Genomic DNA, 21,826 nt, shown 5'->3' on the forward strand with positions numbered 1-21,826 from the left:
CTTGGTTTTCATTCACCCAGCTTCGCAGGTGAGTGACCAGTTTCAATTCATTCTTTGGTTTCATCTTCAGTTTATTTGCTTTTTCTTTCATTGGGAACTCTTAAGTATCCTGAGAAAATATTCTTTGAGTTTCAACCTCAATATTCTTTGGGGTTCAGTGAAATCTTAGCATGTTTTATTTATTAGTCTAGCTATTGTTTATTCTTATAACACCTCTTTTGAAGCAGGACATCACATACACATCTAGATGTTCTTAATGTGAACATCAGTTATATTCCCCCACTCCAAAATAGCTTTATTCTGGGTTTGAGTGAACTGCTGAATTAGCCAAGTGAGGAGATTCATTTTTGCTGTCCTGGAGGCAGGAAAGCAGTGGAAGGATATGTGACTTCAGCCAGCTGGCCAGGGACCAGCCTCCCTGTTGTCTAGGCCATAGGAAGCAGGGCATTGGGAGACAGGTGCTGAGGAAATGAATAACACTTACTATGGTAAGTCTGACACATTCCTAGTTTTGTTCTCCTATTTGGTGTTTAGTGCTGTTGTTGTCTTGCAAAAGATGGTATAGTTTTGTACAATGTTATTTTATCTCAGCGTCCAGGTGTGAATGACTGAGATGTGGGGGGGAGGTGCATGTTTGAGTTTGGACCTCTTACTTAGTCTTGTGGGCTTGTAAGTAGAGGTGTAATTTTTTTTCAGTCTCAGCAAAGGAAATATTTAAAAACTTCTGAAACAACAGATTATTGAGAGCCAGGTTATAAAAAGAGAAATGTGCTGGGAAGGATGAATAAAAAACAAAATCTTGGTTCTACTAATAGCTTGCTGAACATGGACATTTTCCTTAATGTCTCTGAACCTCTGTTTTCTCATTTATAAAATGATATTTCTATATAATTTCTTATGCCCCATTTACATCTAGAATTCCATGGTTCTGGTTTTTCTCTATATTATTTTTGTCAATGACAATTTGATTCCTCCCATAGAGTATGAAGGTAACAGATACTCTTTATCAACAAAAATTACCTGAAAAGATATCAGGAGGCAAGTTTTGTTGCCAAGGCCATATGTGGAAATGATCCTGTGGGATTTGAACCTAACCGGGTTGCTGTAGCTCACTCTCTACCTGTGTTGTTGACTTCTGGCTGTTTCTTTCTCCGCCTCCAGATGTGCTGAGATTCTGGAAGGCAGGCACCCTGTTTTGAATGCTCAGTTTTCAGCAACCTTTTTCTAGACAGGACACAGATTTCCATGGTCATCTTCAGTGACAGTGACACCTCAGCCTTTTTCGTAGGATGCTTAGGTAACACTAAGATTGGAACTTCCCCATGCTATGGGAAAGGAGGACGGTGCCAAGTTAGGATTGAGTAGAGCATTTTGAGATGCAAAATACCATAAAGTCCTCTTAAGCATAGATTTTGGTAAATGGATTTTAGTTAGATTGTTTTTCAAACTCCATCATGTTTCCTTGGACTTTTTCACTTACTGTAGTAATCATTTTTCTGTTGTTTACAATATGTTCTGTTATAAATGAGGTTTACCATCTGCCAGGCAGAAAAGTATAAAAATCAGGCTGTACCCATCTTTTCTTCTCTCTAAAGTAATTTCCGTCAGGTCTCATTTTCCTTTGCTTTAATCTTGCTTATGAATATTGTAGTGATCTTGAGTGGTGTACCTCACAAACTTGAGGCACATTGCAGATATAAATCTGAGGATTTAGCAGAAAAAGGGAGAGTGAGATGAATGCTAAGATGGGATGGGGGAGTGGATTGATTATTCATGTAACACTTCTTTAGGAGCAAAAAAAAAAACAGATTGGTTGTTAACAGTAAAATTTAGCACAAATGGCATTTGCACCATTGTAAAGATTCATCTCACCACAATGCACTATGCCTATTAGTGTTTCACACCTCTCTCTGTTGCTTGGTTGAATGTGTGTACGTGACTTCCTTGCTCATATTAAAGATGCTTTTCGTTTCCTGGCATCTCTCCCATGGACCATCACTTGATAAACAACTCTTCTTGGGTACATGGATGAAACATATCTATTTATGACCCAACCCATTCTTTGATTATGAATCACAATTTCTGTTACTATTAGCAGAAAGAATAAAACATGAATCCTTAATTTTTAAAAAGATTTTAATTATTTACTTTTAGAGAGAGGGGAAGGGAGAGGGAGAAAGAGAGGGAGAGAAACATCAATGTGTGAGAGATACATCGACCTGTTGCCTCTCTCATGCCCCCAACTGGGGACCTGGCCTGCAACCCAGGCATGTGCCCTGACTGAGAATCGAACCAATGACCTTTTGGTTCACAGGCCAGCACTTAATCCATTGAACCACACCAGCCAGGGCAGGAAGCCCGAATTTAACATTTTAATGCAGGATCAAAGTCACAAGACTGTGTGTAACTTTGAACTTTGCCTGCTCTTTTTCAACAGAGTTATGGCTATAACATCCTAAATAGGTAGATCTATCTCCTTTTCTTTCCTCCCTCTTCTTTCACTTCCCTTTCCTGTCCATCCTCTTTTTCACCCTTCCTTCTCCCTCCTCCCTTCCTACCTTCCTTTCTTCTTTACTGTATTTAAATACCAGCAAGAAGAAGGGCACTGCCACTTCGTATGGCTGCATCTCGTGATCTCCAGATTCTGTTCCATCAGCATCTGTTAAGTGCCAGTGGTATTCTAGACTTTATGCTAGGCTCATTCCTGTGCATCATCTCATTCAAACCCCATAGCAGTCCTTTGATAAAGCTATTTCATTCCCCTTCTATCAATGAGGAAACTGTGGCCTGATTCACAGAGCTGGTATATGGCAGAGCCTGAAACTGAAATGAGGTCTTCCAAATCCTTTCTTTACCAGGTAGGAACTCTGTGTTTTAGTTTGGTAGTGCTTTTAGAAAAAGAGCCACACCTTAGTAAGGGAACAAGGCAGTTGTGATCAAATGATAAAAACAGGAGGTGAGATTCTGGTTCCGGATTCCCCATTTATTGAGTTGGCCTTGGGCAAGTTTTTTACCTTTGTCCATCAGAGTCCCTACTTATTAAATAAGGATAGTAAAACAGTGTCCTAGAGGAGTATTAATGTATAAGTGTCTCTTACTTACTGTAGAATCTTACTTTCATTTATACTTTCATTTTAATTTTATAACCATATCCCCAGGATATGTTTATTGATTTTAGAGACAGAGGAAGGTGGGGAGGGGTGAGGAGAGAGAAATTTTAATGTGAGAGAGAAACACTGATTGGCTGCCTCCTGTTTGCTCCCTGACTGGGGATTGAACCCTCAGTATTTTGGCACACAGGGTGATGCTCCAGCCAACTTAGCCACTTGGTCAGGGCTACACCCTGATCTTACGCAGTGTTATATGTCAATTGTATCTCAATACAGCTGGGGAAAAATGGGGCTCAGAGGAGTTAAATAATTTACCCAATGTCACATAACTAGTACATGATGGAGCTGGAGTTTGGGTCTCGGAGCATAGAAAGAGTACAGTAGTTAGTAGTGTGGGATTTAGAGTTAAGATTTCAGTTCTGCTTGTATCTGTCACTAGCTGTGTAACCTTGGGCAAGTGACTTGACCTCTATAATCCTTTAGAATGAGCTACTTCAGAGGACTCTTCTGAAAATTAAATTGCAAATATGCATGTGTTTAACATGGTCTGACATACTATATATGCAATAACCCCTGTCTACGAGGGTTTACTATGTTAAATGAGATAGGAGGCATAAAGGTGAAATGTGAACAAAATTTTATAGGCTATAATATATGATAAAATGCAAACTCATGTGGTTTTAGCAAAGGAGAAGACTACTGTGGTGCATGTGTATGCTAGACAGAATGTTGCATTGGGGCTAGGGTATACTAGCTCTTTTCTTACCTTTGCCAGAAGCATCCTGTGAATCTTAGTGCAAGTTATCTCACTTGTTTCCCTCTTTCTGTGCTTCATTTGTTCATTCACTAATGAAGAACCTACTGAGAAATAGCACTGTGTCCCGGCACACTGTACTGGAGTCTAGCTAGTAGAGAAGGACCTAATACATGCTCCCTGTTCCCAAATGGGCCATGAACTTGTAACCTAATGGGAGGAGAGGCAGACATATGAAGACTTAATAATAATGCAGCAAGAAAAGGGACATACTAGTGCTTGAGAGACACACATACACAGAGTACTGATTAATTCTGTCTGGAGTCTGAGGCAGTTTATGAAAGAGTTGACAATTGAATTAAGTAGTGAAGATGAGAAAGGACCATGCCTTGTTCATCTTTGCATTAATATTTCCCAAAGCACTGAGTGCAGTGCCAAACACATAGTAAGCCTGCAGTAGTGGATTAGATACTGATTCACAAGCCTGACTTGTTCTGAAGATCTGTTTCTTCCTATGTGTTCTGTAACAGCTCTTCCAACTCTGTCAAACACAGTTTAAGCCCATAATCTACTCTCACTGTCAGTACATGGGTTGGTTAAAAGCAGAGGCTCTGAAGTTAGTCTTCCTGGTTTCGGTTCCTCTCTCTACCGCTTACTGGCTCTTTGACCTTGGACAGGTTACTTCTCTTTGCTTCTGTTTCCTCATCTATAAAAGGAGACTAATAATGGTACCTAGTATTATTAAATGGAAAAAAATTAGCTGCAAGAACTTAGATTGGGGACTAAGTATTAAGCATAGCAGTCATTTTCTATTAGCAATTTTTATTTTATTTGCATATATATTTGCCCTAAGTTCATTTATCCAGTGCCTCCTCACAAATACTGGTACTTGCAGAAATAATATTTTTTTTCTGTATATTTTCTGATTGACAGGGGACAAACAGGGAAGGTGACTTATTTTAGGAAGAAAGTTGCTTATTCATGGCCTGCTCTTGCTTTAAAGTACTGATCCTAAGGTCCTGGCTAATGCCGCAGGAATTCACAGGGTTTTGCTAATTACAAATCATGCTTCTTGGTGGCCCCTTTAACTGCTAAAATGACCTCCAGATTCTGATATTTCTTCACCCTTTATTAATAGTTAACAAACTGCTTAATACATAGCAGGAAAGCCAAGTAAGCCTGAAGCGTTTAGAAAATGGCATGTGAATTAGTTGTAAACTGTTTCAATAAACACTAATGGGTGGCAATTACTTAAAGTGATTGCCTAAGTTTCATTAAAGTATTTAAAAGAAAAATATGTGCTTACCGTATTTTTTGGACTCTAAGATGTATTTCCCCTGCCCGAATTTGGGAGGAATAATGGTTGTTAATGCTGCTGTTGAGTTCTGTTTACATTTACATCAGTGAAATATTATGTTATTTATGATATTAAATATTTTACCACATTTTTGCTTCAAAATTTTTTTCCTACTTTCCTCCTCTAAAACCTAGGTGTGTCTTATGGTCCAAAAATACAGTAATTCTATTTTAATTATAAGGAACTTATTGGGATAGCTTTAATCTAGGGTTTGCCAAACCAGTCTAATTCATGACCTCACCTAGGTATCTTTTAAAAACACAGATTCCTAACTCACCCCACCTCCCTCAGAACTCCTGATATGGAGGAACCTGATCATGTGTTTTTTAATGGCCTCAGGTGAATCTGATGGTCAGGTAATACTGTTTAGTTTAGAAGCCCGCTTTAGATTTTGCCATCAACAACTGGAAAAACACTAGTTACCGAGGGTTAGTAGGGGTGAATGTGGAATGAGAGTAGCTGAGAAAATGGAAGTCTGCCATGTTTGGCTTCCCTTCCTAAACTATCAACATCAGCAGCAACACCATTTGCTGGGCTATGGCAGTAAATGCTATAGATAGATCTGCCACAAACTTTTTTTTTTAGGTAGGTGAAGAGTATGGATGAAAATAAGGTGGTCTTATCAAGAGGTTGTCTGATAAGTGGAAGTGGTGCATTTGTGAAGAGTTGCAAAACTGCCAGGTACACTTTTAAAGCAAGGTAGCCTAACCACAGATTATTGGAAACGAATAGAAGCAGGCAGCTACATTCTCAAGGAGAATGTACATTCTGTGCAGCCCAGAAAACAGATGTGGAGGTGCCAAGAACAGTCAGCTTGAATAGGTGTCCAGAATAGGTGTCACAGCTGTACAGATGTATTCATTGTTGTAAGAACTGCTGAATACTTTCCCTCCTCCCTCCCGCCCTGGACCCCCACCAACTGTGACACGACCTAAATATTTTCCAAAATACACACCTGGTTTTCCTACTTCCTGCTTGAAGCCCTCAAAGCTTCCCTATTGGTACTATAGGATTAACGTCTAAATGCCTTATCAAAGTATATAGGGCCATTCACGATGATTTATCTCATATCTGTTTTTATAGTCTTTTCTTCCTTCTCTTACCTCGTTTTCATGCTCTGTGCTCCCGCCACAATGAATTGTGTAGGCTTCCAAAGTATGTTAAGGAAAAAACATTATTCTGTTATAGCTCCTGGCATATTGCCTAGTAGGGGTTCAGTACACAGTAGGTGCTCAATAAATTTATTAGATGAATGAATAAATTAATAGTACTTAACTCAATTACTGTAATTATCTGTTTACATGTGGGTTTTTCCCTTGTGACATGTGAGCTGACCCAGAGCTCTAAAGTGTGTGCAGTTTCTGGGACATCATGGATAACTTATTGCAAATTTAATGAATTAATAGCTGGACTGGATCACAGGCTATAGATCTTTGTGTATTTATGGTCAACCTTTAGTTATCCATGCTACTGAAGAGAGATTGGGTAAGATAAACATATTAAATAGTACTGTGTTTGACTTTCCTGGAATGTATAAAATTATCAAGCCAAACTGACTATCTGAATCTTGAGAGAGTGGAAATTTGGCTGACTTTCCAGGTTCCTCCCTTCTCCATGGAATTTCTTACTTTACTCTGTATTCCCTGTCCAACAGCATGAAACCTACGACTCATGTGAATTTCACAGGTTTAGTCAGAGCTGACCTGTCTAAAACCACTGTCTCAATGGTTCACACCTCACCAAGGCAGGGAAGGCAAGTAAGGGTTTGAACTGTACAATGACTTTGGCTTAGTTGGGTTTACCAGGAAGACAAATATAGGCAAGAGGTATTGAATAGTCATTAAATTACTTTTTCACAGTCAGTTTAGTCAGGATAGGAAACTAAAAAGAATGGATGAGAGTAGCTCATACTTACCTGGGTGAGTGCTGAGCTGGGCAAGGCTGTGGTGTGGATGCTGATTTAGAGTTTCTTCAACAGAGGCCAAGAAAACTTCCTTCTCAGACTGGGCTCAAGATGCGCCCAGGGTTAGCTGGTGTAAAGTACAGGATAAATATGTTTGCCCAAAGCATCACTTTTACTTGGCAATTTGAAAAGAAATATTTTTACAATAAAATAAACATAGAACTATGAATTTGGAATGCAAAACTCGTGAGTTTTTAAAGTTTAAGGACAAATCATGGAGATATACAGAGATATTTTGAGGCTGGGTGAATGCCTTGACGGTCCCCTCCAATTAAAATTTTGAAGAATGCGCACATTAGCTAGAGGATTGGTTTGTAATATGGAAGATTTAATGACTATGACATAGAAAATTTTAAATATAGTACATATTTAAAGGACAAAGCCCTTTAAATTCTTAGCTTTTGACTTCATCTCTGTGGATGCTGATGTTCTCTCTCACCACTTCTTGGGCATAAGAGACAGTGGTACCATATTCAGCTTCATTTGTTGCATGAGAAACCAGTTGGGACCCAAATCTTCAGAGAGAGAAAGAAGGACAGATGCCTTCCTGCTTTTGAGAACAAGTTAAATCAGGAACTGCTTTAGAGACAGTTGGAGGTAGTATACTGCTGGCAATTCCAAAGCATTTAAAAAACAAAAGTTATGGTCATTAATTTTTGAAGCCACAAAAGCATGAATCAACATTACAGTAGTGTCAGTATCTCAGTAGGAACTGGTTTCAACTGATCTGTGGCAGCAAAATAAACGTTTGCAGATTGTTTTGACAGAATGTCTTGCACTGGGCTTCAATTTATTCGCCAGCAGCCTTTACTTTTGAGACAGAGTTGCTGTACTTGAAATAGAGAAGAAAATCCTTCTGTTGAACATTTCTGGACCTCAACAGATAACTCTTATTTGCAGTGTTTGAAATGTAGGTCTGCAAATGTTTTCAGTAAGAACTGAGTGTGTTGCTAAGAGTTGTGCCCCTAAACAGATGTTTGACATGTTTCACTGTGGTGCAGATTAGGGAAATGGGTCCATAAAACAAAGTGGTCAGCTGGGCACTGTGGTGGTACAGGCCATTTTAAAACACAGATGAGATCTGTTTTGAAAACTCTCTAGACAGGGTTGTGAAAGGGAGAGGTACTTCTTCAGCTAATCTACTGAATTACTGTTAGCATTTATTGTCCCTTGACAGTTAGGCAGTCTTAAAATTGTAACACTCCTTGGCTGATTTTTATGGGATATATATTTTTTTAACTTCCAAATGTTTATGTGAGTGTATATATGCACTGTTAGTTGATTTTTTTTCTTATTTTCCTGTGTACATGCAATCCTAGTTTATTCCCTGGAATGACATCTTTTTTTATGTTTTGAAAGTTGTCTGATGAGTTTGAAGAGAATAATTTTCTGAAGCAATCACATCCATTTTATACAACACTCTGTATGTGTGTTTCCATGCATTTCATCTTACTCTTAAACAGATCTGTAGTCCTCAAAGTTAAAACTGACAAGTTTATAGACTAAGTTGTTAGAAATCTGGAATGAATTTAGACAGCTCTTAAAGTCACTTGTAATCAGAGGAAAATGAATTTATGGTGTAGAATGGATGGCTTGTTGAAAAGAAAAGGAGTAATGGCTTGGACCCAACCTTAGTGCAGGAAAAGTTCAGCTCTCATTGGAGGGAATTTGGTAATGTATAATGCTTGGTTCCGTTACAGAGAAAAATAAACATTGTTATTATCAAGATTTTAACATGCCTCACTTTCAAAGAGTTCAAGTCAATGGCCAGATATGTTTTTGAGATATGGGCTCTTAAAGGTGCCCTTATTCAGAAATACAGTAGAAACAGAAGTAAAGGGGGAAGTACACTATAATAGAGAGAGTGTGGACTTCATGGTCAGCCAAATCTGTGTAACTAACTACATTCTGAGTCTAGAGCTCTTAGAGTTCCTCATTGCTCGATTTGTAATCTGGGTAATGTATGTAACCTCCTTGAGCATGTTTCATTTAAGAAGCTAGAGATTGTAACCCTTAGGTTATAGGAGTGTTCTTAAAAAAGAGATATGTCCTTAGTTAAGTGCTCGTTATTGGTGGATGTTCTTATTAAGCAATATTTCCAATCAAGTCTCCTAACTCATGCAAATATTATAGTTTAAACTGCTTGGCTGGAAAAATTAGAAAGCAAGCTAAGACTGTCTTCAATAAACCCATATTAGTGATCAATTGATAAAAGAAGAATGAAACCTGTGATAATGGAAAATAGAAGTATACATTTTGGAAGAAAATCATTTGCCTTCTATGTGATTATATCCCCAAAGAGATAAGTCACATTATAAGTTGCATTATTGTACTCAAAGTTTTTGATCATTTTAAATTGTAATAATTTGTGATAGGAGAGAAACTCACTTCTGCAGTGAACTTGATTTCAGCATGTGAAAGAATACAGTTTTGAGGGGACTCAGCTCCAGACATGCTAATTTCATAGGCAAATTAGCCAATTGGTATTCATGGAAGGACATAACCATGCAGGCATTTCAGAAAAATTGTAATTACAGTCGATGATTCTGAAGTGACTTCTTGGATGTAGCCATCTTTATTACTTGCATGAATCACTCTGTAGGAAAAAAATTTGTATCAGCTGATTCAATGTCCAAATAAAATTTTAATATTTAGGCATATTTTATATTATTGTCCAAAAAAACCATTAGAAGTTGACTTTTAGAATTTTGTTTGGGGGGTTTATTTAGCTGAGATCTCAAGTAGATGGCATTTTCAGGTGCATTTGAAAGTAGGATTAGATGAATATAACATATTAACTGGGCATTGGCCCAGTTTTTCTTTGAGTATGCAATGCAGAAGTTCAGAGTTTATTTAATACTACAATTTATTTTTATGTAAATGAGCAATGGAATTTGTAAAAATATTTGGGCTCTTGATATGAAAATTTAAGACATTTTTTTAGGAACATGGTTAAGAGCTGATTTACAGTTTATTTTAAGATGAGTTTTGTTCTACTGTAGTATAGACTCACACTTCCTAAAATCTCTACTCGGCAAGAGCAGAAACTGGGTGGCCGTATCTTAGGGCAGAACAATTTTGATGTGTGTATATTTTGGGTACAGCTCAGGGATAACCAATGTGGTTCCATATTCATTGAGTATCTCGTGTTGCTGATTGTATATTAGTTTTAAGACAGAGAGTACTTGAGAAAAGTAGATGGTTGGCAATAAAACCTGTGAATGAAAGCTTGTGCCCTACATGAAATTTTCATGTTTATTTCAGTAAGTCACCCTTGTGCATAACTTAGTTCTTTCACCACATATTCTTATCTGTGAACCATCATGCACACCTTTCCCTTTCTGTCTCTGTAAATTCTCATCCTTAATGACATGCTTTATTCTTCTTTCGGTAAAGTCTCAGCTTTTAATCATCTTAAAAACTCAGTGCTTACTCAGTCTCTGGAGTTGGTTATGTGCCTTTACCTCTTAAGGTCACTTTAACTAGGTTTATTTTTGGTGCCACACTTGATTAAAACATTAAAAAGGAAGAGCAAATATCTTGATTCATTGTGCAACTTCTTTATGTAGTGGTGTCTAAATACTCCTAGTTAGTGCTCACTACCCATCTTTGGCTAAATAAGGAAAAGAATATTGCTAAGAATTAGTTTTCCCTCTAGGAATTTCAAATTCAGCTGTTTCAGTACTTGCATTTGAAAACTTGTTTGTGTTGCTTCTTAAAAGAAATGTGAGAACAGAAGTGACAGGATGAATAGTTCACTGGTTTAGCATTTAATATCAGAGCACTGTCTTGTGTTTCTGAGTGGATTTTTGTCAGCCAGAAGAGAACTCAATTTCACCATCCATGGGTGAGCCTTACAATCTCTTTACTCTTCTTATTGTTATTATATGTCAACCAGATGTGGAAACCAAGTCAGGGGTAGAAGGGGATTTGCTCAGTTAGAGCCGGAGCTGAGCACAAGATCTAGGTCTTAGAATTCTGACTCCATCTCTCTACCCATGGTTACTGTTTACTCAGGGTCGAGTTGTCTCCAGAAGAACATTCTGTGTGCTATCACTAGATAAGATAAGAGGTGCAGAACTCCATGTGAACGATGAATACTCCTTAAGCTATAAAGATCAATTTCCCCTGAGGATGTGAGAATCAGCTGCTGCAAACCCTTCATTGATCTCTGGCCAACATATCAGCCAGGTTTGGAGGGAATTTGGTATCTTACATGAGTTTTTCCTAAATTTTTTTGAGAACCACTTTCTCCCAGCACACTCACAAACAACTGTATTTCTTTAGTCCATTTTCACATTATTAGATAACTTGAGTATTTATGTTTTATATTTGCTTTGATCTTTAGGTCTACTGACAGTCAACATCGGGTTGCCTTTATGTCAGTCCTGACTCTCACTCTTAACCTGGTAACTTAACCTCAGTTTTTTACCCTCATCCCTTTAGGTCAGCTGTTGATACTTTCTGGCTTTGGCATCTGTACCTTTCCTTCTTCCTATTGATTTGGCTTATTGAGTTTTTCAGGCTCTGAGGACCTTCCATTGCCTTAATAGGAGCTCCCTGTCTCATTCTTTATATCCCTCTGTATCTGAGTCCCATCTTTCCCACATAAGAAAGGTGGCAGAGGGATTTGGACCGCTTTCAGGTGAATACCCAGTCTCTGCCTTATGTAGTTACTAAAGCATTTTACAAACACAATTCTAGGAAAGATAGATTTGAGCTTATATAGATCTTAAAAAGTATTGGAAAGAGACAAATGTATTTCTAAGCTAGCCCCCACTGATGCATGATGGATCTAAAGAAGGAGTTGCCTGAGAAGGCTAAGGAACTTTAAGTTTTATGAATGACATTTAGTTAATTGGACATTCTGTAGCCAATTAAGGAATGGCCATGCTTTACACATCACCACAAGCCTTAGAAGTGCCTAAATACTTTGTCTGTTCTTTCTGAAAAGGAGGCTATTAATAACAGATCTCTTTTGAAGTGGCATTCATTTACCTACCCCCCCAGTGAACTGAGGTTATCTCCAGATGACTTGAAGTGTTATACATAGGCTTTTTATATAAGGGATTAAGAAATACTGGCTGGAAAGATTATAGTGAAACATTCTTTTGAAAAGGGTGACTTGTTTACTTTTGTTGGTATTACTCTGTGAAATACATGGATTGTTCACAGTATACTTTAATAAAAATCAAAATCCCTGATCAGCCCACATGTACTCTCTGATTTGTGTTTCCCATCAGCTGAATGTGGTTTACCTACATGGATACTTTAGAAAAAAGTTTATTTCTGTCACAAATTGATGCTCTTCTACTCTAAAATATGGTTCTAAAAACTTAGCAGACCCATTTTGTTGTTTATTGGAAATAATTTAGCAAATATCTATTGACAACTTGGGAAGATATGTAATGAAATGAAATCAAAGCTTTACTTGTTTCCTTTAATTTGTCTCTTGTCCCTCATGTGCCATTTCTCAAGTAGCTGAACTCAGGTTTTACAAGTGGTCTTTCAGATTCTGGCCTGGGTTTGGGGCCTTTGCTGGCCAGTGACATGTGTTACTGGTTGGCTTCCCCAATGCAAAGTTTTTTGGATGGATAAAACTAGGCAAATGAGCAGTCTGCTGTCTGAGAACAGTGAAACCATAAATGTCAGGTAGGCAGTGTTGGAGGACCTGTTGTGTATGTTTTTCTTTGCAGAGACTGTAAATTAGCTTCAGAGAGGTTGGGGATTATGGGCACTGGTCTCGGACCCTTCACTCAGAGCAGACTTAGAAGGGCAGAAAAAAGAAAAACGTATTGTAGAATCTTGTTGCCATTTTTATATTATGTTCACAGTTACATCAAAATCTTTAGAATGGTGATATATCTTTGGGGAATTTTTTTTTATTTAAAGAAAGAACCAGCATTTGTAATGTTTCCTGGATATTTCTAGTCCCTCACCCTCCCCTTTTAATGGGATTATATTTTGAATCACATTTTTCAATATTGCTAACCAGGAAAAGATGGGTAGAATTTTTGGCAATGTGGAGATGAAGTCAGAAGTCCTAAAGGTTCTTTAAGGGTTGGTGCCTTTATGTTTGAATGAATTTTGACAGAGAGTCTACAGTCTACAGGAAGGAGGAAGTCCTTTGTGTGTGGAGGCATCTAATGGCAGCATCATCAGCACGGTAGTTTTGACACTACTATTGCATCATTAAATTCAGCTGCTTCGTATAGAAAACCATTGCACTTGAGAAAAGGCTGTAGAGTTTATTTTTGGAGCCTTGAAGTTTTCCTAATGTTGATGAGAATTGAGTCTGACTTCAGAAACCTCAGGGTATAAATTGTGCTGATAATTGTTCTGAGTTGAACCTGGAGAAAATGCTGATGTGTTCACTCTTAAGCAGAGTGATTCATCATATAAACCTTATCATGGACAAGTCTGGCAGAGCAAAGAGAAGTGAGGTAGAGAGAAATTAAAGGAAAATGGAAATGGGGGTTATGACATACATTAGGAACTTTTACATCTTTACCATCTTAATTAATGGGTGAGTTTCTATTTACAGAAAGCATCTTATTTTTCCACGCCACATGCATAGAGCCCCTGACCCCACCCCCACTGTTATGTGCTCATGGGACTATTTTTAGACCTGTGTATATGCTCAGTCTGTTAACTTTCAGCATCATAGCCAGTCCTATCAGGGGTGTCCAACCTGTGTCCCACGGGCTGCATGCATCCCAGGATGAATACGAATGTGGCCCAACACAAAATTGTAAATTTACTTAAAACATTATGAGATTTCTTTGTGATTACATGTTGCAATGTATTTAATGTGTGGCCCAAGACAGTTCTTCTTCTTCCAGTGTGGCCCAGAGATACCAAAAGGTTGGATACCCCTGTATGGTTTTGTAATAGGGTAGTGACACTAACGTGCTGGGCCCTGTTGACAGTGTTATAATGTGGTACCCTTTCTAGTGGATTTGTAGAGACAGGGCATCAACAATGGTGTGGGGCCAAAAGGATGAGTATGAGTGAAACATCCGTTGGAGATGAGCAGATACCTGGGAGGTAGATTTATCGGGGGGTGGGAGGAGATGTAGTCTTGTGATGTGCAACTGGGGCAGGAATCAGTGAAATTTGGTTATTACTGTTTCTGTGAGCCCATTTCTCTCCTAAAGGCTTGTGAATACCATGCAAACCTGGATTAAACAAAGTAGGGAAAATGGTATTGTGGAAGGTAAAGTCTAGAAGAAAAGTAAAAAAGTTTATTTTCACCATTAGTTCGTTTAGTTGCTGCATTAGTTCATGCTGCCATAAGAAAATACCATAGACTGGGTGGCTTAAATATATAAATTTATGTAAGTAAATATAAATTTATTTCTTATTGTTCCAGAGACTCAGAAGTCCAAGATCAAGGTGCCAGGCAGTTTGGTTCCCTGGTGAGGGTCCACTTCTTGACTTACAAATGGCAGACTTGTTACTGTGTCCTCACACAGTGGAGAGAAGGAGGAAGCAAGCTCCGGTGTCTCCTATTAAGAGGGCACCAATGCCACTATGAGGGTCCCACCCTTGTTACTTCATCTAAACCTAAGTACCATCCAGGGGCCTCATCTCTAAATCCCATCTCATTTGGGGTTGGGGTTTTTATATATAGATTTTTTGGGGACAGTCCATAATTGTTACTTATAGGTCATCGTTGAGGTAGCTAAACCCCAAAATGACTGATATGAATTTAATGTCTCTCTGATAGAGACTCTTGAAATATTGAAATAACATTTCAATCAGCTGACCAAAAAGTCTTTGAGCCAATGTTTTCCCAATACAGCATGCCCTGGAATTTTATAGACAAAATTTAATTGACTGGTAGAACATAACTGGGACTGTTTATTGGTGAATGGTTTAGTAGTATTTTGAAACAAACACATATTAATGCCACTGACAGCCTGGTTTTAATTCTTCCATCCCTCTGTATTGGCCAAGATTATGAAGGAATTGTTTGGGGGAATTCAAGGGCTATCGCTTTTTTATTCTAAAGAATTCTGAGTACCTTATAGATATGACCTGAGTCCTGATAACTTCTTTGTAACGTAAACTATAGGTAAAATATTTTTTCAGCACTTTAAAGATGAAAGGCTAAGACACAGATATTTCCCGAAAGTGCCTCAGAAAGTTTCAATTTTTATTACCTCTTGCTGAAAGTAAACTCATTCTGCTCCTAAGTAAGATAGTCTGATGGTGTTCTGAAATCCAGATCTTAGTGCTGTTGGCCCTTTATAGCTGAATAATGTTGTAGCATATTTATGATAATTGTGATAATTGGCAGCTTTTCGTGTGTGGGAGCCTATTAATACATGGATACCTAAGTGTTTTTTTTTTAAAATTATCTATCTTAATGAATGCTGTTTTGCTATTTTAATGTCTTAGCTAATTTGAAACAGAAAAGGTAACCAATTTACCTGTCTAGAATCTGCCGGCACATAAATCGGTAGTCATTTTCTGGATTTGTTGTGGGAGCAGTAGGTTAAAGCATGGGAAAGGTCTGAATGACTTGTCCAGGTCTCTCCAAGGAAACTTGGGTGCTATATAAACACATTCTTCAATGCCATTACTTTGAAGATGCCAGTACCTCTTCAAAGATGTATTGGATGGCCAATACAAGCTACCTTTACTTTAACTACTAAAATGAAATCACATACATGTATATCAGGACTCTTTTGGTTGCAAGTGACAAAAAACATCAGCTCAGACTATGTTAAACTAGAAAGAATCACACGAATGTTTGAAAAGTAACTGACTTCAGGCGTGGCTGAATCTAAATGCTTACATGATGGCATTAGGAACCTGCCTCTGCCTTGGCTCTAAGGTCTTCCATGTTTACTTTGTCCTTAGGGCTACAGGATGGCTGTCTGCACTCATCTGCTTCTATCTATTTAGCACCTTAGCATAAAGTGAAATTTGTTTCCGGGAAGTTCCAACAAAAGGCTGACACTTATTCACTCTGATTGGCCTAAGTTAGTAAAGTGTCCATTCAAAGATTAAGTGCTGTGGCCAAGAGTTGTGATATTCTCATTGCATAGACCTGTATGACAGGGGCTGGATTTAGCCTCAGTGAATCTGTAGGTATAAAGATGGGTCTCCAAAGGCAAATGGGATGCTGTTATCAGAAAAGGGGATTAGGTTGCTCAGGGGCAAGAGTACCAGATAGTCATTACAGTGTGTGTGTGTTTTAAAGGTTTATATGTATGTGTGTGTATGCATATTTCTATTATATGTATGAAATTTTATTATTTCTCATTTCTTACAGTTATGAATGTAAAAATGACTTTTGAGGGTTATATACATATATCTAAGTGTTTTTATAGATACTACAGTGGTCTAATAATTAGAGAAATTATGGGAGCCTTAACAACTGTGGCATCAACCTACCAACTGTATCTCAGAATGAAGAAGTGAAATGAATACTTAAAATGATAACTATGTACACCAGTTGATGGTAGCACATTAATAACAACAAAATAAATAGTTATTTCATTTCACACTTTGGTTTGAGAGCTAAGACTTTACCAGATGGTGGACTTTGTCAGGAGAAAATACCAAATCCAGAATCCTCATTTAACCCGCAGTAGTAAATTTGCATATAAACTTATCATGCTCAGTTTGAATTGTTCATCATGATCATTATTTTTATTGAAAACAATTTTTTTTTGGTAGCCTGCAGGGTGGCCACAGTGGGATGCTTCCCAGACCGAGAAGAAAAGGGCACTCTCACAAAGTGCCGTATGCTGGGTAATGAACCGAACTCAGTCATTTAGTTTAGGACTATTTCATATGCCATTATGATTTCTGCCTCTTCTGGAATCCAGTATGTTTCTTTTTGTACTGTTCATATGGTAATCTGACTTTTTGTTTTTTGAATGTGAAATCGTTCATTAGAGTGTGGTGACTAAGAAATGGGCTTGGACATTAATATGGGTAGGTTTGAGGTCATAGGCCTTACTTGTGTGGTCTTGGGGAAGTCCTTAGCCTCTTAATATTCAGTAGAGTAATATGAGAGGAGAATAATAATAGGTATTTCATTGGCTTATGATATACATGGAAAGTACTTAACAGTACAATCATTCAGAAATGTTAGTTATTGCTTATTACATGTTTATTCATGGTACTTTTCCTATCATATGCTATTTTACCATTTATAAGTTCTTTGAGGACAGGGAACTCTTCTTAAAAATGTTTTGTGTTCTTTTAAGAAATACTGTAGTGTATTGCATCTACTAAAAACTAGTAAATATTAAGTTACAAAACAAAAGTGCAGAACTATCCTTCAATTCCTGCGAAGCCTCCAGGTTTCCATTTTGTCACACCATGTCATCTTCCCACTGCACTTCTAAGCAGGCGGAAGAAAGAAGCAGAAAAAGATTTCTTGTGAGAAACTGGGGCAGCATGTATATTACTCAGTTTTTAATTCATTGTCTTATTTTTTTTACCCATTCTTTTTGTGTAACTTTACTGTGCATTGAATTGGCACTAACAATTGTGGAAGTCAGGGATGCACCAGTTGATTGGCTTAACCAAGGTGCAAAGACAAAGGATAGCAGTGGGTACCACACAGAACGGCGGGCACTGAGTGTCTTCGTAGAAGCGCAGATTGAACGTTGTGGTCCCTCAGGTGGGAGGGATTGAATCAAGTGGAGGAACATGGCTTATCTGAAGTGTTTATTCTTTTATTTGTGGCTTACTCAACATTGAATAGCGACTGTATTTTGGTCACTGTGTAGCTAAGACAAAGATGAATAAAGACAGTTTTTAAAATTTAGTTTTCACTTCAGGGTTCGTGATATAAGCTTCCTTTCGCAAATGGTTACGTTTTTATGTACTTGAAAATGTCTGAGTTTATTGAGCCATGTCTAGTTCTTTATTATTCAAAGTGACTGTTGGGTGCCTGGTACTAGGTAGGTCTTTAAGGGGAGTACATAAAACACCGACCCTGTCAGCCAGGACCTTGGTGGTCTATTTGGAGAGAAGAGTCACATCTACAAAAGTTAGGCAATTGTGAGCCAGCTGTATGTTTGGTGGTGCTAAAAGTAAGCAATTCAGACACAAAGTATTGTTATGGTTTAAATAAAGGAGAGACATATTTCTGTGAATTGTTAACATAGGTTATTGGAAAAAATGGAATTTTCATCTGGGTCTTAGCAACTGAGTCAGAATTCTAGAGGAAAGAAAAGAATAATCTAGTCAGGAAAAATGAAGAAAAAAATTTGAAAATGAACAGGTATATTCTGTCAGAAGACACTTCTGAGTTGCTGAGGAAGACAAGGTTGGGCACACAACTTGGAGCCAGAGCGACATGAGAGGCAAACTGAGAGTCAACCGTGTGCTAGCCAGGCATGGCGGAGAGGGTTCTTCTCATACACCATCTCTGACTGAGGGAAGTGGCTGCGCTGAGGCTGAGCTCAGGCTCAGCAGGCATGAATGTGATGCTGTGTAAGTGATGTCTTCTGTAAGTGCTGGTCGTGGGAGTGGTATGGACTGCATTCCGGCCACACACTTGCCTTCCTTGTTAGCAGTGGGGACGTTGGGGTCCTGGGCCTCCCCAAGCTCTGCAGACCATCACAGCCTTACTCTGCAGGTGAACACTGGCCAGGATGACCACATCAGTACAGGCCCTCCAGGAAATTCTACAGCTACTCAAAAAGTAAATAAGTAAAAAAATAAATAAAAACCGAAACACATTTTAACCAAAGAACAGAATTAAAAACAAATCAAGGCTGATGGGGGGCATTAACTTGACTTTGATCTACCAGTCTTTTGTATTGCCAAATTTGATTGGATTAATTTGAAGGTTTTCTCTCTCTTCCTCATTTTATCTGTCCCTGTCACCCTGTCTCATTTTTCTCCAGGTTTTTTTTTATGATGAAACTAAATTAGTTATTACTTAGAATCATGATCTATTCATCATAATGCAAGTTGATTTTCTGATGTTCCCCACTCCCAGGTATTAAAGTAAGGCTATTAAGGGTTTCATTATTTTCCCCTTGTTCTTTTATTGGCTGCTTCCCAGAACATGGGTAATCTTTGTGTTCTCATTACTGAAGCTACCTAATTCATTGAAGTAACACATGCAGAACTGTTGGCTTTTTTCCTTCCTGCCTCATATATTTTCAACATATAGGGGCTCTCAAGGCCAGTATCTGTGAGATTTTTCTTTCTTAGAAGCTAGGCAGGTTTTATTAGTAAGGAACAGCAACTTCCAAACTAATTGAAGCCTTGTATATAACTAGTATATAATGATGATCATTATTCCATTTTTCAGGTGGGGAACTTGAGACACTAAGGTTAATTAACTTGTCTTAGGTCACACTGCAGATAAGTAGCAGAGTTGGGATTTAAACACGGGCAGTTTGGCTCAAGTCTGTCTCTTTACTCTCAATGCATTGCTGTCTAGTGTTTTTAGCTCATTTAACCTTTCAATCAAAAGTTATGGGAAAAATGAATTCTTGATGTACTTCGTTAGGGGTGCTCTCACTGTGCTTATCTATGTGTTAAGAATGATCTTAGAAATTGGGAAGGATATTTTGCCAGTCACAGAGGATGCCCCTCCCTTAGGTGGATATTTACAATACAATTGTTGTAGCCTCTTACGTACTTCTAATTCCTGGGGAAGCTTGGAGGAACAATTTAGGAAAGGAATTTACTAGAGTAGTAAACTAGTTTATGACAGGATTTTGGATTTAGTCCCAAAGGGATTGTTATATTGGCTGCTCAGAGGCTGTATTTAATGAACAAGACAACTTAAGAATAGTGCTTAGACATGGTGCCCGGAGAGGGAGACTTGAAGGTCATGTGTCACCCTTCTTCCATTCCATTTTGCAGATGTCACAGGAGAATTGTTGTCTGACAAGCAGTGAGTTGTGTTTTCCTAACTCAAGGACACCAGACTTCAGAGTGACGCTCTGTGCATTAGAGCTGAGCAGAGATATGTGCTGTTTGGGGAGGAAATTCTGTTATTTAAGCAGGAGGAACATTTATTCTTCTCTGTTAGAGGTGGGGACATACCCACATCACATCTTTCAGAAATGGACAAAACATTGAATCTCTAAACAGATTTTCCCTTTCAAAAGCTAGTTCTAACTAAGGGATCTTTGATGTTGAATGTTGATGAAAAGTTAGTCAAATTTGTGATTGTCAGTTTCAGAACCATTGTGATCAATAACTCCACTATACTCTTCAGAAGTATTATACAGATGCCAAAATCTGACTGTCATTTTTAGCTCTCCCCTTAATATTTTTATGCTGTCCCTGATCCTCTAAGATGATCACATGTCCTGTTTCTTGACTGGAACAGCACTGAAATGTTTTTGCACAAAGTTTTGGAAGTTTATTTTAGGTATTTTTCTCCTGGAGATACTGAAAAATTTCAAAACCCTTTTTCTTTTCCCTAATTAGAGAAGTGAAACATATTGTATCCTGGTATACTATGTATTCAATTACCTTATTTTAATGTTTTGCAAACACAGTTCATAGATTTTTTTATATGCTATTTAATTTAATCAATTAATTAATTGATGCTTGTTTTCCCTCCTATAAACTTGATAACAGGGATCTTTTTGTCTAGGTCTTTATCTTCAGACCCTGAAGCAAAGCCTACTAGAGCACAGAGAGTCCTCAGTAACTGTTGCTGAGTGAATACATGAATGAATTGTGCCCATTTCAGAACTGACAGGAAAATGAAAGGGAGAAAATGGAAGCCCTAAAAATAAACATTCAAAAGATATCTATATAGGAAGTTCTTGCTTTTGAAGGACCATAAAAATAACTATGTAAGCTGAAGTTATGCAAAACCTAATAATTGGAAAAATTACTATTGTTCTTTGACTTTTAATTTTTTTACTGGATTATTAAACTCTAGCTGTTGGCTAGAAAGGCATAAGAAAATTAAAAAGTAGTAAAACTAATGTTTAGTACATGCAACTTTTTAAAAACATTAGAAACATTAGGATTAAAGTGTTTGATTCCTTTGTAAAAGCTCCTCAGAAGTAGTTTGAATAGTGCTTGCTTCCTTGCTGTCATACAACAAACGAAATGGAATGAGCATCTTTTCCGTGCCCAAATTGTCACATGCCTCTCTAATTTGGATCATCTTCTCACATTTTATCATTTGTGCTTTCTGTGTCCAGAAATGTCTGAGTTCCTTTTTTTTTTTTTTTCCTGCCAGCCTCACCTCCTCTGTTCTGGGACATCATAATCGTTTTCTAACCACCACTTTCCTTGTTTATGTTGACCAGTATGCCTTCACTAAGTTCCTCCACTGTATATCTAGAGTCTCTCAAATGGCCAAAGGCAGCATTGTCTACATTTCCATGATCAGCTGGGTCTTCTATAACTCCATTTACATTGTACTGCAGATTTCACTACCAGTGTCATCACGTTTTGTTTCTGTGCTGTGCTTTCATCTTTGTTGGCTATCTTCTTCCTCTTTTGAGCATCCATGTTGCATGAATTTATCATTGGGTAGTAAGAAGGCAATGCAACCACACACTTTGCTGTCTGTATGAGAACTGGATGACAAATGTGTAGTGACCAATCACTGTCAGACTTTGAAAGGTGCTGAAGAGGTAGCAGTGAAGTTTGTACTTCATATAATTACTCACAGTTCATAAACC

The 21,826-nt window shown here is 38.0% G+C and overlaps 1 protein-coding gene across 10 annotated transcripts in view; it reads left to right on the forward strand.

Moving 5' to 3' along the window:
* SLC4A4 (solute carrier family 4 member 4) overlaps window positions 1–21,826 on the forward strand; it is a 399,538-nt gene that overhangs the window by 179,125 nt on the left and 198,587 nt on the right. The window contains exons 1-2 of one of the 10 annotated variants that reach the window (XM_036021844.1): window positions 6,935–6,939; window positions 12,798–12,799. The exons of the other annotated variants lie outside the window; for them this stretch is intronic. The gene's annotated coding sequence lies outside the window, so the exon portion shown is untranslated. Of the gene's footprint in view, window positions 1–6,934; window positions 6,940–12,797; window positions 12,800–21,826 lie in introns of those variants that run through there. 10 annotated transcript variants of the gene reach the window in all.

This window comes from Phyllostomus discolor, chromosome 1, assembly GCF_004126475.2.
Source record: "Phyllostomus discolor isolate MPI-MPIP mPhyDis1 chromosome 1, mPhyDis1.pri.v3, whole genome shotgun sequence".
NCBI lineage: Eukaryota > Metazoa > Chordata > Mammalia > Chiroptera > Phyllostomidae > Phyllostomus > Phyllostomus discolor.